At 42.4% G+C, this 22,007-nt stretch overlaps 2 non-coding genes across 2 annotated transcripts; both read left to right on the top strand.

Moving 5' to 3' along the window:
- Window positions 1–12,808: 12,808 nt before the first annotated feature.
- trnar-ccu (transfer RNA arginine (anticodon CCU)) lies at window positions 12,809–12,881 on the top strand. Its single transcript has one exon. It is a non-coding gene; the product is annotated as a tRNA-Arg (tRNA).
- Window positions 12,882–14,619: 1,738 nt separating this feature from the next.
- Window positions 14,620–14,692, top strand: trnav-cac (transfer RNA valine (anticodon CAC)). Its single transcript has one exon. It is a non-coding gene; the product is annotated as a tRNA-Val (tRNA).
- Window positions 14,693–22,007: the final 7,315 nt, after the last annotated feature.

The following is a 22,007-nucleotide window of genomic DNA, read 5'->3' as shown; positions in this document are numbered from 1 at the left end:
TTAGTGGAAACTTTTTCATTTTCACTTCCTCTCTTAGGGACACATTTTCAGACCTGGTTTCCCACTGACTGTCTAAACAAAGCACAGTACATATGACTGCACATAATTTCACATGAGCATTAAGAAGAAGCCACTAAACATAAAAACATTTCATTGCTATGGCAACATTTTTCAACAATTTTACCTGAATCAGGTTTGTTCAGCCAATCACAAGGGAAGGGGGGTGGAGACCACTGGTCTAGTCCACCTCCTGATCTAATTAGTGGTGGGGTGATATGTCTGTGCTCTCTCTCTATTCAGCCAGTATCACATCCATTCATTCCATTTCTCACAGAGCCTCATTGAAGAACAGACTCTGAGCAGTCTAAGGAGGATGCTTGGCTTTTACGGAAAATTGGGCTTATTGCTCCTTTCCCTCCACTCTCACAGTTCAGAACATGAACATATCCGGGGGGAAGTTTATTGTTGACATACTGATTTTCTATTGATCATGTTAATCCTTGAATCCATAGTCCTGTGATGAACTGGTGACCTGTCCTGGGTGAACCCCTGCCTATTTGATTTTCTGATGGGACTAACCAGATGGATTCCCCGCCCAGGAAGGCAAACACAAAATGACAGTATACAGGCAGACAGACCCAGAGATTTCCCAGATTTCTCCTCCAGATTCTGTGGAGACTCAGAGATTCTCAAGACCCTCTCACTCTGAGGAGAAAACTGCTCAGAAAGAGAAAACCGGCAGAAGAATAATGAGGGATAGACTTTATTTATCTTGATGTTGCAGCTGAAACAAAGAGATGATTGAAGTTCCTGTGTGAGGATTTCATCATATTGGTAGTTATGTTGTAAGTCATGTTTCATAACAAGAAGCTCCTTTTCTTAAGCTGGTACCACGAAGACTTGAATTCAGATCACTGGATTCAAAGTCCAGAGTTCTAACCGTTACAACATGGAAACCTGGCATTTCTTATCTCTGTGATCAGAAACATGTGGGACAGTGACCATGTGAAGACCTTTCCTCTATCACTCATTTTCTTTATTAGTTCATTCCAAGTTTGGTTTCTTGCTCCTCTTGATTGAAACTGCTTGGTCACAGTAGCTCAGTTATACTGAAAACAGTTTTGAAAAAGATGATAGCAAAACAGAAGTGACATAGAAATAATTAGATAAGATAAATATAAAACATTATTATACACAGAGAGATATACCATTTATATATACACAATTCCACAATGAAAATAGAAGTATGAATAGAAGTATAGGCCAGCACTCCATTGCAGGTCATCTGGTTTCCGCCATCTTCACAGCACTGAAACTGCCCTGGTCAACGACCTCCTAGTAGCCGCAGACTCTGGCCTTTGTTTCTAACCAGGAACCTTTCGTGGGTGAGGCAAATGTAATGACAACTACACTGCAGAAACTTCTGATAACAGTTTTCATTTCATATTTACTATCGGAGTATATTTAGTAAATTCTTACAATGTTAAAGACGTGTAGGAGCAGCATTATAGTTTTCATTTCCCTTGAATGAACCCATAGAAAATTAAGGATCAGGGCTTTCCTTTTCATTCACCTGAAGACATGAGTCTGGGAAATGCAACACTGTACTCTGAGCCCATAGGACACTTCTATTGGAGACGCTAAAATCAAGTGTTCCCAATGTGCACATTAGTTTGAGGAAATCATAAAGGAAACTTCCCATATTTAGTATATATGTAGTCAACAACTGTGCTTCTGTAGTGTAGTGGTTATCATGTTCGCCTCACACGTGGATGGACCACACAGGGAGATCCCAGTGGATTTTGAATTCATCACCTAAACCTTACCAAACATCACATCATTTAGAATGAAAACTTACTATGTGTTGTGTGTCCTGCTTTGTGTAACAGAGACAATATGGTGAAGGGCACAAGCAGATATTTTGTACATGTAAACATTCCAGGATTTTTACAGAGACGTTTACTACAATCCCACCAACATTGGGCTCATCTGGGAATCGAAACCTGGACCTCACACCCAAAGCGACATCCATACCTCTGGACAAATGAGCCAAGTGTTGACTTATTTTTTTTTTGCAGTTGTATTTCATTTCAAAGTCATTTATAATCTCAATTTCAAATCTCAATCTCAAATGATTTATGAACATTAGCAAAAGACATAGTGGTTTGACTATTACTGTCACCATGGAACCACTATATGAACATAATTCAAGTTAAACTGAGCTCTGTCCTATAACTGTGATAAGTTGTATGTCCTGCATAAAATCTAAATCCCAGTATTTCCTGTTTGACATAGATTTGTCTCAGAATAGTCCATGACTGACTGGTGACTGAATCAATGGCACAGACACTACATCATTTTGTACCTTTTTATTTTGGAACAAATTTTTAGAGATCGACTTTTACTGGAGAATTTAGTTTAGTGAACAGGAGCTGACAAACATGAATCCTTTATGAAACAGGAGAATGGTGCAAGGAGATAGGAAGGAAACAGAGACAGTCCTAAACTTTCTAGGCTCAAGAGCTAAAATTAATTGTTCAGTGTGCAGATGATATCAGCATAAAAAGAAATGTTTCCCACAGGTCAGTCAGTAGAGCAGTCATCCATCTATTATCTATATCGCATATTCCTAACTAGGGTCACAGGGATCTTCTGGAGCTTATCCCAGCTCTCTTTGGGATAAAGGCAGGGGTACACCCTGGACAGGCCAGCACTCCATTGCAGGGCCACATAAACAGCAACAAACTCACACTCCTATGGGCAATTTAGAGTCACCAATCAACGTGACATACATGTTTTGGACAATAGGAGAAAACCGAAATACCCAGAACATTTATGCTCAGGGAGAAATCATGATCTTCAGTGTGAAATCTCTGCATTTTTTGTTTTAATAAGGATGAGTAATGCACAAAGTTTAAGGTTAATAAATGCTTGGCTAGTAAGGGGCTTGAACCCATGACCTAGGCACTATTAGCACCACGCGCTAACCATCTGAGCTAACTGGCCTGTGTAGAAAGTAGCAGCACATTGAAAATTTCAAACAGGAAACATGGGATTAGTGATTTGTTGAAAAGCACAGAGAAAACGAGGTCAGAGGAGTAACACTCACTGAAGGTGCCTTTGGCCTCTACACATAACTCTCATCAGCTGCTCTCTGTGCTCTTCAGAGAGTGTACCAGCTACTATGTACGAGAATCCACGGGTTATCACTATCGATGGTTATTACCAGCCATTCCAGAAACTGGGTACTCACTTCCCTGTCATTCCTCACAGCAGGCTGACCAGTAGACTCTGCTTGTAGTGGTCTACTACATCCCCCTCTGGCCCTGGATGGTGATGGGCTCCACAGGTGTCCTCCTCCTGAGGTCTATGATGAGCTCCTTCAACCATATTCATGAGCAGGTGGTTAGGCTGAGACCACTCCACAAAGTCTCTGATCAGTGTCCTTCAGTATGACTTCTTTCACTGACATGAGCCTCTCTGAGGAGGCTGAGCAGGGATAGATGGAAGCACAGCTCACACTGCCTAGTAGGCATCAATCACATTCGTGAGGACAGTGAGTGCAGGCTCTAATGATGCAGGGTTCCAGCTAAGCCTTTAGTAACTCAGCATATCAGAGCTACAAAGAGGTCAAGGCTATCTTTGGTAAGCTCAGCACTGACATGCAACATTCAGTCATAAACTATGTTTCTGCCTGGTTTTGAACCAGGGACGTTTTCGCGTGTGATGACCACAACACTACAGAAACTGACACAAGGTATGTATTAGCACCGCCTTTTTCACACTAAAGCACAATAGAGAAACTGGTACTGCTGGGCAGTCTCCCTTCAAAATACTGACCAAGTCGGGCCCTGTTTAGCTACTAAACTCAGACAGGACAAGGCTCTTGTAGGACGGCATGGCTGTGGGCCACAGACCTTGTGATGAATGCAGCATTTCTTGATGCTAACTGACACCACCGACTGGTTTGTACTAGATAGAAAGTAAATGCTTTGATTTTTGCAATTTAGTGTGGGTGTGACCTATCCTGGCCCACCATACTAACACTTTTTCTTTTCTATACAAAGGATTAGTCTGGAATCTCTTCAGTAGAGATCAGTTTCCAAGAGGTGGGCCAATGGTTGCAGAATAAACCAATCAGTAACAGAGAATAAATAATATGGAATACAAAGTGTACAACTGCAAGCAGCACTGTGAGACACCTGTTTTTATGACATACTTTGTATTTTTTAAAACTACAAATAAACTACACATCACTTGGTGATGTGACTTCAGGGGGATAATAGGAGAAGGTCTTTCAGTGTCATTAAATAAACATAGATGAGTGACTGTATCATAAAGGACTACAGAATTGTTTCCAAATTGAAAGTGATTGAAGTGGAATTTCCAGACATAAAACATTATGTCTTAACACCTGCTGTGCTGTCCTTTATAGACAGATAACAGACTCTGAGCATTTGAGCAAGGAGGATGACACTTATTTTTCTGTGGTGCTGGTCTGTTTCCAGGCTGAATAAAATAACTGGTACAAAAGCTTGACTTCCAACTGCCTAGTTTGATTATGGATGCTGGTTTTTGACAGCATGGTCTCTGTGATATTTCTGTTAACACACAAATGCACCAGTGGACTTTGGAAAATCAGCATGTTGTGACAAATGTCATCTCAATGTGGGACATAAAGCTGTACAGCTGTTTAACACAACTAGATTCAGTTCAGTCACATTTAGAGTATTAGAAGGAAGTAAACACACTGTAGTTAAGGTTAGACCTTGTGTAACAACAGGTGCACTAGACAATACAACACAAATCTCATTCCCAATGTGACGTGAAACAACATGAGAATATAATTTAACAGCATAACTTAGCAGCGTTATGACGTTACAGTAAATAGACTGAGGCTGCAGTTAAAGTAACATCATGGCAGTGGTTAACAATGTCTACAGCTTAAACACTGCTGTGTAAGATAACACTGCCACTCCTTGTGACCATTAACATTACAGTGTCATTAAGAATCTCTCATGATTATTAGAAAATTAGCATATACACTATGGACAGAGATGAAAGTTTAGGATTTCTATTGTCATTACTTTTGTTTGGGTATGTTTGGGTGTCATCTCTGTAGCTGGTAGACTTAAGTGCCCAGGGCACAGTGAGCACATTGACATTTCATGAGAGATGGTCACAAGGTGGGTCACCAATATCTGCACTTTGTTCAAATATCCTTAATGAGACGGTCAGGAGCAAGAGTAGCAAAATCAAACTGAAACACAAAGTTGTCTGTTGAGAGACAACACAACAGTACCACAGGACTGACATGTGGAGACTACCACCTTAATGCAGCTCCTTAGAGCTATAGAGTGTAAAGCACTGAATGTCAGAAGAGCATCACATGTCCATCAACATGGCGAACAAACAGGACCCTGCAGTCGTCGTTAGTATAATTCAATTAAATTCTATTCAATTCAATTTTATTTGTATAAAACCAAATCACAATAAAAATCATCTCAAGACACTTTACAAAAACAAAAAAAACAACAAATTCCTTTGGTTGGGCCAGTAACTGCACATCAGCAATATACAGCTCCAGGATCAGGGACACCTGCAGAAGGTACAGAGAGAGGACAGAGAGAGAGGGAGAGAGCACAAACTAGGGGAGAGAGAGAGCACAAGGTTAGTGACATTCAGTGGTGCAATGTACATGTGAGGGGGGAGGAGAGGAAGAGAAGGAAGAGGAGGGTTAAGGTAGGGGAGCTCAGGGAAGGGGAGCTCAGTGCACCACTGGTCCTCGGGCAGTCTAGGCCTATAGCAGCATAACTAAGAGATGGTTCAGGGTTGCCTGAAGCCAGCCCTAAATATATGCTTTGTCAAAGAGGAAGGTTTTAAGTCTAGCCTTAAAAGTACAGAGAGTGTCTGCCTCCTGAACCCAGGCTGAGAGCTGGTTCCACAGGAGAGGAGCTTGATAGCTAAAGTATCTGCCTCCCATTCTGCTTTTGGAAACTCTGGGAACCACAAGTAGACCTGCACTCTGAGAGCGAAGTGGTCTATTGGGATAATATGGTACTATGAGGTCTTTAAGATATGAAGGAGCTTGATTATGAAGGGATTTGTATGTGAGAAGAAGGATTTTAAATTCTATTCTGTTTTTTACAGGGAGCCAATGAAGAGAAGCCAGTATAGGAGAATATGATCTCTCTTGCCAGTTCCTGTCAGGACTCTGGCTGCGGCATTCTGGATTAACTGGAGGCTTTTTATGGAGATATTGGGACATCCAGATATTGAGTTACAGTAATCTAGCCTTGAGGTAACAAATGCATGGACTAGTTACTGCATCATTTTGAGACAGGATGTTCCTAATTTTGGAAATGTTGTGCAGGTGAAAGAATGCAGTTCTAGAGACTTGTTTTATGTGTGAGTTAAAGGACATGTCCTGGTCAAAAATAACTCCAAGGTCTACTATCTGCAGGAAGTAGCTGTTGAGTTAGTATTGATACAAAACATTAAAGTGGTCACATGTGACTCAGTGTAACAGGGTTAATATTGCATATGATTCCACTTGTCATTACTTTCATTTGGGTATGTTTGGGCGTCTCCTCTTGGTAGCTGGTAGTGGTAAGTACCCAGGACACAGTGAGAATGTTGCCATTTCATGAGAGACGGGCATGAGGTGGGTCACCAATATGTGCACTATGTTCAAATATCCTTAATAAGATAGTTTGAAGCAGTGATGCAAAGTTGTTGTTTGAGAAATATCGAAGCAGCTCTAACTTGTCAAGACTGGGATATGAACCCACACCTCCAGTGGAGGCTGCGACCTGAACACAGCACCTTAGACCGCTCGGCTATCCTGACTGCTGCTAAAACTGAAATGCACAAATTTTGAATGATGACATATCACTCACTAGCCTATCATCACGACTCATGGCCCCTTGAAAATCTCAGTCTCTGCTGAAGAGATTCCAGACTAATTCAGTGACATGGAGATGTTTGATCCAGGGAGGACACTTGACAAACTGCTCTCTTGCTCACCATGTTGTAGTACTTTTCCAACTTTCAAGGTTGGTGCAGGGGCCTTCTGTGTGTAAGGGAAACATGTTAACATCTACACTACAGGAACACAACTGTATGTTTTCAAGAAATCTCTCAGGGCTCCTTTATGATTTCCTAAAGATGACACACAGTTGGATCATTTGAGTTTAGATTCTCCAAATAAACTGTCCTATGGGCTTAGTGTATAATGTTGCATTTCCCAGTGCCATGTTCTAAGTCTAAAGGTTGTGTCAGTTTCTGTAGTGTAGTGATCATCACGTTCACCTCACACATGAAAGGTCCCTGGTTGGAAACCAGGCAAAAACAGAGCTCTTGCATTGACTGTTGCATCTCACTTATGGAAAACTCAGCCTGAGCTTACCAAAGGTAGCTCTAACACAATCTCTGTGTCTTGCATTTGATAATGTACACATCATATCGTTTGTTTCTATCATTCATTTATTCTGTGTCCATTGCCACCCCCATGTAAATTGATCTCAACCGAAGACATTCCAGACTAATTCTTTGTATAGAACGCCTATGTCTCTCCTGGAAACCTGCTGGCAGACTGCAGTTTGACTAGCCGGCAGCACAACGGACTGAGCCTCAGTAAAACCGAGGTCAGACAAGTAACCCATGGCTGTGCTGGTTGTCTCACACTAATCTCAGTTGGTCTCTGTAGATACTTACAGCTTCCTCCTAAACTGCTATTTAGACCGCAGACTCAAACACAGAACTTCTTCTTCTTCTCCTTTTGGCTGCTCCCTTCAGGGGTCGCCACAGCGAATCATCTGCCTCCATTTAACCCTATCCTCTGTATCCTCCTCACCCACACCAACTATCCTCATGTCCTCCTTCACTACATCCAAGAACCTCCTCTTTGGTCTTCCTCCCGTATGGAAGTCATATCTGTGATTCGCATGTTTGATTTGGCTAAGATTTTACGTCGGATGCCCTTTCTGACACAACCCTCTGCATTTACTGAGGCACATGAAGACACTGGATTGTGCCCTCCTGTGGTTGCATTAGACTCAAACACAGAACATGAATTGATTTCAAGATTTCTTCCACTTGCGTTTGATGGTCTTCAGCAACACCCACTCAGCTGTGTGGGGTCCTGTCCCTGGTCCTCCTGGTCCCTTTGTTGCTTCTGTGATCTGTGTGGAAAAAGCTGAGACAAGAGCCTTTAGTTGGTCATAATACGGCTTATAGCCCCTCCTAGGATACTCCTCAAACATTAGTCCAGAGTCTGGGACCAGGAGCTGGTGCCCTGTCAACAATTCATATGGCGTGAACCCTGTAACCCGATTTAGCCCCAGCCCCCCTTATGCCTAATAAGGTTATAGGAAGCGCTTGTATCCAATTGAGTTTCGTCTGTGCACAGATCTTAGCCAATTTGGTTTTCAGATTTTTGTACATGTGCTCCACTTTTCCCTGAGATTGTGAATGATATACAGTACCAAATGCATGCTTTAACCCTAGCTAGAATCGCTTCTACTCTTCTCAGGTCCTCATTTTTGAAGTGGGTTCCATTGTCAGACCTGACCTTTCTGGGAAACCCATGCTGTGGAATGTAATGGTTAGTCAAACATTTTATGACAGTTTTGCTGTCTCCACTCTTTGCTGGCCATGCCTCTGGCCAGCCTGTGTATGCATCCACCAGGAACAACAGATATCTCTTACCTTCCACTCGTTCTCCCATATCTGTGAAATCAATAATTACTTCATTTCCTGGTCCTGTGTTAATGGGAAAAGTACCTTCGTGTGGTTTTACTGTGGGCTTCACATTATGGCCTCGGCAGACGTCACAAGCCTGGACATGAGTCATGTCTGGAAGAAACGGATGCCACCAATGAGAGAGATATCGATGCATTTGCTCGTGTCCAAGATGAGTCAATCCATGTGCCTCAGCCAAGATGCTGTCCCTCAGTTCCGGTGGCAGAACCAGTCTGCCATCTGGTGCTCTCCATAGTCCTCCTTTTTTTTCTGTTGCTCCCCTTTGTTTCCACACAGATTTTTCAAGTGGGGAGACTTTCTGTTTTGCTTCTTCAATCAAGGCACATATTGTATATACTTATAGTCTTTTCAGATTCATAGTTCTATTCCACTTAGTACTTCTTTTAATATTTTTAATTTCCGATTGATCTCACATCTTGCTACTTCTGGCTCTCTGCTGTGTACTGTACTTACTGTTGCAACAATACAATTTCCCATTGTGGGACAAATAAAGGTTTTCTTATTCTTATTCTTATTACTTGTAAGTGGGGGTAGGATCTCCGTTACCCCGATCCCTGAAGTGAGGACCATCATGTGTGCCTGATAGCCTGCCACTCTTTTAGCCTCGTCATCTGCTCTTTGATTCCCCAGAGCCACTCTAGTCTCAGCCCTGTCATGTCATGTCCTATACATTTGATGATTGCCACCGCTTGTGGTCCCTTCAGCACTTCTGCCAGTTCTCTCATTTCTTCCTCATCTTTGATGGGCTGTTGGGAAGCTGTCTGAAATCCTGCGCAGACCCACTGCCTAAGCTCTGTCTGAGCTGCTCCTACCACATAGGCTGAGTCTGTGTAGATGTTAATTCTTTTCCCTTTTCCCCATTTAAGTGCTTCTATCACTGCTTGTAGCTCAGCTAACTGAGCCGATGGTTTCTTCCTAAGCCTTTCTGCCTTTAAGCACCTCAAATCTCTCTTCTGTTTCCCTGATCACTGCATATCCTGCTTTCAGTCCCTTGGTGGGATGCCTGTAATAGCATCCATCTGTAAACACTGTCTCTGCTTCCCCCTCTAGCTCTATACTGCTAAGATCTGGCCTGGTCTTAGTGTCCATACTTATCCTCTCCTCACACCTGTGTGGCTCACCCTCCATCATCTGCTCTGCCATGTTGATGCCTTCGTATGTGTATGTGATGTGTGGGCTGACTAAAATTTTTCGCTATCCTACTCTGTCTCAAAGACGTCATAGTGAAGGCGGTCGAATTAACGAATGAGTCCACACTGTGTCGTTAAGATGGTGAGGGCATGTCCCATTACGATGTGTACAGTTTTTTGGATGACCTCTGCCACTCCTGCTGCACAGTGGATGTCGTTTTTCCATGTTGTCAAGCAAAATATTGCTGTACATAAGTACTTTCCTACTCCCCCTTTGTTTCTGAAACAGGACACTGTTTAGGGTGCGATCAGAGAGATCCAGGGGTTCTAGGATGAGAACAGGGAGAATAGTCCACCCCCTTTGGGAGTTTCAGGTAGTAGTAAACCCCAATATATATCCGCCCCAGGGTGCGGTGCCTGTGTGGTCCTGTTTTCCGCTAGTAGCCACTGTCCATCACTCATCTGTCCGTTCACAAAGTAGTTATGCGAATCACCATTAGGAAAGGTCAATATCACTCCCTCCGGGGAGCACAGGTCTGATGCTCCCACCTTAATAAGTAAGTCTCTTCCCAGAGACCTACTTTTAAAGGTCCTCAACCGTTAAATTCTCTTGCTCCTCCTTATCCTGTGCGCTTTGCAGGTGATGGAGGAAGTGCCTCTCCCATACAGCTGAGTCACTCCCTGGTATATCAGGATTACCAGCCATGCTGTCCCTCACGGACTTGGGGGCCCCTCCCATCACAGCCTTCCGGAAGAGATCCTCCTGCATCTTATCTGAGTGAGGATGGACTGTGGCGGAGTTAGTCCATTCCTCTTTACACCGAGAGGCTAGCCTCTCTCCGGCCTTAGGGGCAAATGTGAGGAGGTGTGCGGCCCCAGTCGGGGCCGGGAACTTTGTACATATTGCTTTCCCAATTGGAGTGGCAAGCTCAGTGAATGGGGTGTGATCTGGCAGCTGTGTGCATCTAGCACTTTCTTCAATTTGATTTACGTCCCAAACCGAGAGTATCTCTCCCATCAGCGCTCTAGAGTCGCCTAAGGCCACCTTTTGTCCCTGCGTGAGCTGCTCAAATTTATTTAACCACTTACCTCCTCCCTCTGCAGTGTGTGGGAGTTTCTCCACTACTCCATTCATGTCTGCAAATGACCATGGTCTGTACTGGTGTCTGCCCCCCTTCACCAGAAGGGGCGCTTGGGGAGGGCTGGGTATAGGCAAACCTCCATTTTCTCTTTGTCCTTTACACACTTACCTGCATCCCTCTCATCATGTAGTGCAGTCCAGGCCTGCATCGCTCTCACAGGCAGTGCCATGTTATGCACCGTCAGTCTGTGAGCTTCTTTTTCCTCCACTTCCTTTTTCCATTTCCTCCTCACCATCATCCCAATGACGGGTCTCTTCTTCATTTCTTCCACTTCCTTCAATGCTTTCTGATCCTCCTGCGTCAGGAGAGCAGCCAGATCCTCCGTGTCCCCTTCATGCAATCCATACTTACTAATCACTTCCTCAAATTTCTGCTGATACTTACCTTTCTGCTTTTTCCGTTCTTGTTCAGGAATACCACTCATTAATTGATTACGTGCCTCTACCCATTGCCACATAATAGTGACGGGCCATCCCCCTTCTCCACCACATTCTCTCACGTGCTCATCATCCATTATATACCGCAGTGGCAGCCAACCGGTTTGTATGAAGTACACCAGAGCAACTGGTCCAACTGAGTACTACTTCTCTGGGCCACAAGACCACTGCTTCGTTAGCACCACAAATGATCTCAGGCGGCTTTTCATACTCAGGACACTGTCATTGTACACAACACAAGCTGTACATATGTACCAGAGGACAAAACAACAGCAACTTATTTATACTTACCAAAAAGTAAACCTGCTTTTATCTTTATATTCTCTTATACCCTTACCTTAACTTGCCACTTACCGCCTCTTATGGAGCCGTGGGTACGAGGCTTTCATCGTTGTTCAATGTGGGTCTTTAGGGGCGAACCAACACTCCGCAGAGGCACCCTTCCTCGGGACTTTGTCCTGTACGTCTACAGGAATGAACTCCAACCTTACGGTCCTTCTTAAGAATTCAGGTGGACCCTATCCCACCAGGGACTCTAACTCCTCCTCCCGTAGGAGTCGATGGCAGCCACACCGGACACTATACTTCTTTTTCAGTACGAGTTCTAATAGGCTGGCAATCTGTATAGTCTATACCCTGCCTGGGATTTACTAACTTTGGTCTATACACCCTGAACTGGACTCGTTAGGTAAACAATAGAAGTGAGCCCAGGTGAAGTTCATTAGGGTCTAATGGTTGAGTCTTCGAAACCCTTTGATCCATAAACTGGGTATGTGTGTGTGTCCTCTCTGGAGGATATGTGAAGTGTTACTTAATTTCCTGGGAATACATGAAAGGGCAGCCTGGTATATTGAATATAAGTTATGTCTGAGCCCTCCACCCCTGTTCAGGGGGGGTTTTTCTACCTGAAGATGTATGGCTTCTCTGATTCCTCTCTCAAACCATCTGTCTTCTCTGTCCAAAATATGCACATGACTGTCTTCAATGAGTGTCCTGTGTCCTTTACATGGATTTACACTTTATTTACACTCTGAATTCTGACTTTTCTTAGCAGTGTTGGGTGAAATCCATTTGAAATCAGCTTTCTGATTTTATTTTATATTTTTAATCCCAGTAACTAAGCTGATAATAAAAAAAGAAAATACATCCATCATCTATAGTGTTTATTCTTATCAAGAGTAGCAGAGTTCTGAATCCAGTCCCAGCTGACACTGAGCGAGCGGTGGGGTACACCCTGGATGGATTTCCAGTCTATTAGAGCTCCATCTCATTTCATGTGTTGCGTTTTAATGGAATTTTATGGATACCAAGACTGTTGGTTCACTGAACTTCTGAAGCCCCAGTGGCCTAATGGATAAGGCACTGGCCTCCTAAGCCAGGGACTGTGGGTTCGAGTCCCACCTGGGGTGGTTTGTTTCTGACTGGGGCATACAAGCTGCATTGTTTGAGGGTCCTCAGACTCATACAGCCTCTTGGGGCCCATACCTCCTCAAATGTGCAGTAGAGCCTGACTTCCTCCACAAATGCAGGGTACACTGACAAGTAGTGGGCAAAAAGCTCCTACCAGTGGACATAGAGAAGTTGAAATTGTCATCCTGTATATTGCTGTATTGTATGCATTATACTCTGTATACATTACAATCATCACTGTAGAAAAAGGGTAGATGTGTTATTTTCTTCTAAGTTTATAATAATCAGTATTTGAAATGCTCAGACTGGGCAGCAAAAGAGAGATGAGCTCACAACACAGGTTGAGAAGGAAAAGTTTTATATTTGATCTATAACTGGTACTGTGTTAAAATCAGCACCTTAAAGTGGACTAACTAACATAAGCAATGCAGCCTATTTAATAGGTAAGTTCTCTCACAGAACAGAGGGACATTCATCTGCTGTTATGTCTATGAAGTATTTCAACTCAATGAGACTTCCAGAAATTAGCTGTTGTTGTACTTTGTCACTCTTCAATCAATGGCACTGACACTACATCATTTTATAGCTTTTTTATTTTGGAACAAATTTTTAGAGATGGACTTTTGCTGGAGAATTTAGTTCACTGAACAGGAACTGATGAATATGAATCCTTTATGAAAAAGGAGAATGGAGAGAGGAGACCGGTTCTTGCATGTTCCAGTGTCTCTGAAAAAATTCAGACAATGTGGAATAAGGGGAGATATTTTTTAAGAGTAACTACAGGTGGTGCTGTGGTTTAGTTTGTTAAAGCACCCAGCAGTGCCTCAATAATAACTCTATTCTTAATCTCAGGATTAGGGTTAGGTTTGAGCCCCACTTTGGGTGGTGGTGATTCTACAGGAGAGCTCCATATGTTGAGAAGAGGTGATGTGACTTCAGGGGCGTAATAGGAGAAAGTACAGGCTGATCTGGTCCATTTCATAATGTAGAAGAGCTTGACCACAATTGTTAGTCAGAGAAGAGTTGAATCTCTGCTTCTACCTGGACTTGAACCAGGGACCTTTTCGCGTGTGAGGCGAATGTGCCTTGTTTATGATTTTAAAAACCCCCTCAGACCCCAGAGGGTTAAAGATGACACTTTGAATACAAAAAACCACAACAAATACACATGCTGAAATATAAACAACAGCACTGGTGATTGCTAGCCTGGCCAGTCCGATCTAATCCTTAATTAACAAAAGAATGTGGTTCTGGAACCCCTGCCATAGGAAGTCTTTTCCTCCAGCTTCAAAAGAGCCGGGCCAATCACAGCTGCTTATCTGCAATGGGGTGGGCTCTACAATCCATCATCCAACCAGATTTAAACAAATCTTGCCCATATGCACTGACTTGTTCGTAACTTTGCCCAATGACATTCCTAACTCTGCAAAGCTTTCTACAACTGGCTATTGCTGTTTACTCCATTCAAAAATATGCACAGAACTGGTGATAACACTGTGTATTCTCATGTTTTTACAACAAAAACAATAACAGTCATTCACTAGCATCTCTAGGCTACTGCACACGTCATATTGTTTGTTTCTGATTGGTTTATTCTGCAACCATTGTCCCACCTCTTGGAAACTGATCTCTACTGAAGAGATTCCAGACTAATCCAGACTAATACCAGGTTCTGTAGGCATTTTCTCTATTGTGCCTTAGCTTGAAAAAGGCAGTGCTAATAAGCCTCTTGTGTCAGTTTCTGTAGTGTAGTGATCATCACGTTCGCCTCACACGTGAAAGGGCCCTGTTTCAAAACCAGGCAGAAACATAGTTTATGCACCGACTGTTGCATGTCAGTCTGAGAAAACTCTGAGCCTGAGCCTACCAAAGGTAGCTGTCAACCAACCTCTTTGCAGCTTCATTTGATGTGCTGAATTACTAAAGCCTAAGCTGGAACCCTGCATCAATACAATCTGCACTTACTGTCCTCACGAACGTGGTTGGTGGCTACTGTCTGAAAAACTGCACAGTGTGAGCTGTGCTTCCATCTATGCCTGCTCAGCCTCCTCAGAGAAGCTCATGTCGGTGGACCTGAAAGGAGTGGGAGTGCATGACACTGGCCAGAGACTTTGTGGAGTGGCCTCAGCCTAACCACCTGCTCCTGATTGTGGATGAAGGAGCTCATCATAGACTTCAGGAGGAGGACACCTGTGGAGCCCATCACCATCCAGGGCCAGAGGGGGATGTAGTAGACCACTACAAGCAGAGTAAACTGGTCAGCCTGCAGTGAGGAATGACAGGGAAGAGAGTACCCAGCTTCTGGAATGGCTGGTAATAACCATCGATAGTGATAACCCATGGATTCTCACACATAGTAGCTGGTACAGTCTCTGAAGAGCACAGAGAGCATCTGATGATAGTTATGTGTAGAGGACGAAGCCAAATCCACCTTCAGTGAGTGTGTTACTCCTCTGACCTCGTTTTCTCTGTGCTTTTCAACAAATCATTAATCACATGTTTCCTGTTTGAAATACATCAGTGGCCAGCATCAACACGTCCATGTTATATATAAAACAAAGTTAAACTATAGAAACTCACCACAGTAAATGAAAGTATCCACTGTACCTTGTTGTCTTGTGCTGATGGTAGTGAGAACAGACTCCTGTTGTTACAGTCAACACCAGAGCAGCTTTTGTGCTCAGCTTGTCTCCTGCTGTGTCTATCCTCTCTGTGCCAGAGCCAGTGTCCAATAATGGAGGACAGCAGAGTTTTGCTGAACTTTTCCATGGGCTGTGTTTGGGCAGAGCCAGAGGAGGGGCTTGCCTCTTGTATACAAGAAAAGGAAGTGGAAAACCTATTGTTTCACGACTTCTCTTCAACAAAACAGAAAAGGAAAAAAAAAAGGAGGCGCCTCTACCTGCTTTGTGTATCTCTACATACACCAGACAGCCATATACAGTAAGTGTACCAAAATGACCAGAAAGTCAAATTTGCATAATAGGGGACTTTTCAACTATGCATCCACCATCAGTGGTGATTTCAGCTTCAACCTACCAAAGTCAGCTGTTGTTTAGCCCTCTGATGCATGAATTATGACAGTCTGAGTCAAGATTTTTTTCCTAAGTGTTTTTATTCTTCTTAGGTCATGAAAACAATAAATTGTAAAATTTTTTTCAAAAATCAGATTTTTTCAGAAAGTTACAGATATGATATGAACTTAATGTAAAAATAAATTAAATTGTGTTTTTATGGTAAATCCATGAACAATTATTTCTTTTTATGATTCAAAGAAACATTTCAATATATATGTCCATGCATTTTAACATTGTATTGCCTATTGTTTAGGCCTGAATAAGAAAACAAATGACACTCACAGTGTCTCCATAGTTCTTTAAGGATGCAGGATTGGTAATATCATGCCATTATAATAGCATTTTCCGCAACAAGAACTGACATATTAGTCCTTGTATCTCTGAACACTTATTTTTAAAATAAACACTCTAGAGGCTGATATGCAGCTCCACCTTAGAAACCACTGCATTTAGAAGAAAATTACTTTTAAATAGCTGTCCACTGTAGTGACCACTATGCGTCAGAGGGTTAAAAACCAAATCTGTTGAATAAAATGGGCTTTAAATGTTTAGACAGATAGAAGAGCTGAAGGAAAGCCACCAAGAACAGCTAGGGAACATCTTTGAGATGCTATCAAAGACCATGCCTGCCAGAGTGCTATGGACACTCTGGAAAACCAGTATGTGCCTCTGGATGAGTTCATCACTAAGCAGGACAAAGAAGAGGTATGTCATTTTACTGGCTAACAGGTCAGTCCTTAGACAGACAGATGTGGCTGAAAGTGTTGAAATCCATCCATCCATCCATTATCTATACCTGCTTATTTCTTACCAGAGTCACAGGGATCTGCTGGAACCTATCCCAGCTCTCTTTGGGTGAAAGGCAGGGGTACACCCTGGACAGGTCACCAGTCCATCACAGGGCCACACAAATGGGCAGTTTAGTTGAGTTATAAATCAACCTGACATACATGTTTTTGGACTGTGGGAGGAAACTGGAGAACCTGGAGAAAACCCACGCAAGCACAGGGAGAACATACAAACTCCACACAGAAAGACCCAGTTGCAAAAGGCACCTAACAGGTTGCGAACCCAGACCCTTCTTGTTGTGAGTGCTGACAGTGCTAACCACTTGTTGAACCCCTTCCATGTAAAAATCTTAATAATCATCTTTAAAATATGTTAAAACTGGCACAAGTCATTCAAATTCATTTTTCATTTTTGCCCATTTTCATTGTTGCAAAAGAAGCCTGCCATACCCAAGACGTGGTCTATCTTTTCTCATAGAGATGAACATTAGCAGCTCTGACCCACATTACTGTGGTTGAAGAAAAGCTAATTATCATGACTGCGATAACCTTAAAACACACCAGCAGAGACTGGATATAAATCAGACCTGGACTCAGGTGTTTCTGATTACCTGTTAAGGTGTAAGTCACTGTAACCACTGGAGAAAGAAGTACTAAGATCCTTTACTTAAGTAGAACGAAGATGTGAACAATAAGCTTTCCCTTGGCTATGAGCATGTTCTGAGCTGCCAGGATGGAAGGAGAGGGGCAATAATCCCAAGGTTGCCTAAGAACCAAGCACCATCCTTAGACTGCTCAAATGCTCACTCTGCTATCTGTCCTACAAAGAACAGAGCAGCAGGTTTTAAAGATTAATGTTCTATGTGTGGAAATTCCACTTAGTCAACATTTCAAATTGGAAACAATTCTGTAGTTATTTATGATACAGACACTCATCTATCTAGTTCATTTAATGACACTGAAACACCTTCTCTGAAACATACAGCCCCTCACTGTAGCTGGTAGTCTTAAGTGCCCAGGGCACAGTGAGCATTTCCATCTCCATTTCATAAGAGATGGACAAGAGGTGGGTCACCAATATCCGTACTTTGTTCAAATATCCTTAATGAGATGGTTAGGAACATGTAGGAAAAATGTCTAAATAAAACAATCCCCTGTGGACTTTTTACATGGAAAACATTACAGGGAATGGAAGATTTTGCTGTGGACAAATCTGGATGTTGTCTTATCTGACTGCAACTAAACCAGTAAAGAAAAATTAATAAAAAGTAAAGTCAAAACATTTGTAATATCTGACTTGTACAGTTTTAACCACTTGCCAGAGCAGAATCTCTCCTTTAGATGACCCATGAGCAGTCAACTATAACTCCAGTTAACACATGCAGTATTAGTTGGCTACTGGTGTCACACCTGTTGGGGGTTTAGCTCAAGTGGTAGAGCACTTGCTTAGCATATAATGGTAGTGGGATCAATGCCCATGTTCTCCACAAGTCTTTAAAGCCCAATATTAAGACTACTGTATTATCAGATATCTGCTTTCATATTTGTACAACATGTATAAAATCAGTTCATCACAGTTTATCCCCCAATTAAAAGATGAATCTCTCTATGTCTGACTTGCATAATAGAATAGATGTTATAGATCATTTTATGGCTGATTAGACAGTAATCATTTTTTTTGACAATTGGGGTTAACCACTCGGTCAGCTCATCAGTTTCCCCTTTGTCATATGTGGGTGGTGCACGGTTTTCAATGCTGAAAATAAAAGCACTTTATGCCATTAAATCTCCATTTTTGGTTGTTCCTACATCTTGTTCAGTCATTCTGGTGCTGTGTCAGACTGATCTTGTATGTAGGTTTTTCTGAATGTAACAGTTTGTATATAGAAATATAAACCTAATTTTATGAAAGACAGCAGGCCCCCTATGTTACTGCTATGTTGATACTTTGTTGGTCTAACGTGTTTCTTGCTAGGGTGAAGAGTTCTGGGTGATAAGCTACGTTTGGAGTTACAGTTAAGTCTCTGTGCCCAGCTGGTTCTTTGGACCTGGAGACAAACTGTACCATTAATAAACAAGTGGACTTGTTCCTCCATCATCAAGCTTTCAGACCATGATTCAGCTACCTCATCTTTTCAACGAAAAACCTGTTTCTCCTTCTCCAATCCATGATAAGTTTTCCACTCACTTCAAGATTTTCTGAACACTACTTGATTGATATTGATTGATTGTCACTTCATGTAACCTTTGCTGGGCAGTTTACAAGAACAGGTACTTTAACCCAAGGCAGCTGTGGCTTAGTGGTAAGCACCTTCTTGTAAACAGGGGACCTGGGTTCAAATCCCAGCAGTGCTCAGAGGGACTCTGGTGTCCTGCCAAAGTTGTGTTTGAGCGTTTCCTATACAAAAACTGCTGAAAATCTACATACAAACAGATCTCTACAAAAAAACAAATTAAGCCAAGATATCTTGTGTGCACACAAACAAGGAATTTCACTGTGTTGCCCTCTAAGCTATGTCATATGGACAATTAAGGTTAAATGTTTAAGAAAGAACAGACAAGTATAAATAAGTAAAAAAGAAAGGGCTGAGAAAGTGTGAAATATGGCATAAGTGATTATTGAACAGTGGTTATCTCTGGCCACCTGTGCATAGAGTTCATGAGAGTGACAGGCGGGGGAAAGAACTGCCTGTGCCAGCTGGTTGACACTTTAATTGACACTTGTAGCCACAGCAGCTATTACTAATAGGAGTTCATTCAAATCATCATTTATGCCATAAGTGATGGACTAAAGACTAGAACACCTGTTTACTTGTGAAGTGTTCAGTAATTTCCTGTTTGCAGAAGATAATATTATTCTTAGAGCATTGGTCCACATCCTACAGGGGCTACTGACCCTCGGAAGGGTCGGCCGCACATCCATGATGCTGCTCCGATTAGATGTTTTGTTTTCAAACATGATGCAGTCTCCTTAACAGGGTCCCCTGACAGGAGTGATGTACTCTCATCAGAGATGAATTCACACCAGAAGCAGCTGACTACTAAGAGAACGGGGGTTTTCCAACTGTCCTGGTTTAATTAGGTAGTTAGGTCAGCCAGTTAAGTTAATTAGGATTACTTAACGATAACCCTGACTCAGTTATCAGGATTGGGCAGGTGAACGTTAGAAACAATCACCCCAGTGGCTCTCAGGTCCAGGGGGGGCTTGGCTAGAGGGGGAGGAGGGGACTCTGCACTAGTCCATTTATGTGTGATCTAATACTTTGATTTATTATGCAATAATGCTAGGTGCTTTGCAGTGTCCCATAGTGTTGAGTGTATGATTTTAAAAACATGAACACTGGCCAAGGAATCGTAAAAGTGGGGAAGCAGATGTTGGCTTAGTGGTGTACCACTGGGCCTCACAACAAGAAGGGCCGCAGTTCGTAGTACCGTGGGGACCTTTCTGTGGTGGAGTTTATGTTCTCCTGTGCTTGGTGGGTTTCTCCAGGTCCAGTTTCCTCCCAAGTCAAAAACATGTATGTCAGGTTGATGTATTCAAATGCCATAAGTGAGTGTGAGTGGGTTGTGTTGTGTGCTCTATGTGTCCCGTGATGGACTGGTGACCTGTCCTGCCTTTCACCCAAAGAGAGCTGGTAGAGCCCCTAGTATCTGGAGCAATAAAGCGGTATAGATAATGAATGAATGTTCATGTACATGGAGTTCCTAATATGAAAGGTTGAGGTCAAACTCAAATGGACCACAGGGATTTTAAAGGTTTATTGGATAATTGTATGTCCGTATATGTTGAGCATTGTGTAGACACTGGTGGAATAAGAAGGAGGCTGCTGAATTTCTTCAGCACAGTCATGATCCTTTCAAACCGTTTGTTGTTTGCGCTAGTCCAATTCAGCGAACCAATGTGAACCTGTTTCCCTTTGGTTCAGTTTTCATTTTACACAGAGAAAAATCCAGGTGAACAAAAAGCATCACTGCAATTCATGTTGGAATGTTCCCACGCTCATTGGTTCAACAAGTTTGGTGGCAGGAAAAAAAAACATGAACACAGGAAAAAGATCCAGTTCTGGATGGACGGTGAATATTCCTAGTGAAAGAGATTTACTTCGCAACATGGAGAAACGAACAATTGGCATTAGCTCATACGGTGTTAATTTACTGGGAAATAACAAAATACAACTCTGGCAAGAAAACACCAAAAAGTGCTTCACACACTTTGCAAGTGAGTGAAACCAGCATGTAACAACATAATGATGAGTTAAACTATTGAAAATTAAACCAAATATTTCCTGGGGCAAAATGAGAACATGAAACAAAAGAAGTTATGTTTATGCGTATTTAGAGATTTATGGAGAAGAAAGCCAGAACTCCCTAGCAAAGTTGTCCATGGTTTCATATCCCACCACTGCCCAGAACTTCTCTCTTGACACAGAATTCTGCAAAGCAATTGTGCTTCTGTATCAGATGGTTGTTCCTCAAAAAAGGGCACTCCACATCTCCAGCCGCTTCTGCAGTCTACTGTCAATTGGCTCAGAACCAACTCAGGGTTTATAACACCGGCATGAGTAAGGTAACCTCCAGGTTTACTGACGTCAAGAGTCAAATCTGAACACGCTTTGTGTTTAACAACAAACCTTGATACCCTCATCTCAGAGTTAATACACTCTGTGGTTTTTACAACATAACCTTTCTGAACAGGCCCCTAGTATCATCTGTGCACACGGAACCAGTAAACCTAACCTCTTTACTAATGGAAACACTATCTAGGCGAGACTGAAATCAAACAATACGGACAGACACACTGTGTTTTGTTTGTTCTCTCTCATTCAAATGAACAATATGTCAGCAGTAAACCTAACCTCAACTGGAACAAACACAGCACACAGTGTTTCAGTCCTCAAAGTCCACTAGGCAATAAAACCATTAAGGTATGGTTTCTAAGTAACATATCACTGCTGACAGAAATAAGAACCATGACAGTAAACCTCAATATAACATCACATTACAATATTACAACGCAAAATTAAAGCAGCATGTTTGTTCCGCTGTGGATAATGAGAAAGATTTTTTAAATATCCAATCGAATGGCTACCTCTTTTGCTTTCATCAGATGCCGTGGAGAAATGCATATCACGTCTACAACACAGACACTGCTCTAGAACAAAGGTGCCATGTAGAGTGGGGTTTGAACCTACATCGCTAGAAGAACTCAAATGAAGCACACGTAGATAACTAGTCATGGTGAGCAACGCTTTGTCATGGACTT

The sequence above is a fragment of the Mastacembelus armatus genome, unplaced genomic scaffold, assembly GCF_900324485.2.
Source record: "Mastacembelus armatus unplaced genomic scaffold, fMasArm1.2, whole genome shotgun sequence".
Classification (NCBI taxonomy): Eukaryota; Metazoa; Chordata; class Actinopteri; order Synbranchiformes; family Mastacembelidae; genus Mastacembelus; species Mastacembelus armatus.
Note: the sequence above shows the minus strand (reverse complement) of the source record. Positions and strands in the feature narration are given on the sequence as shown.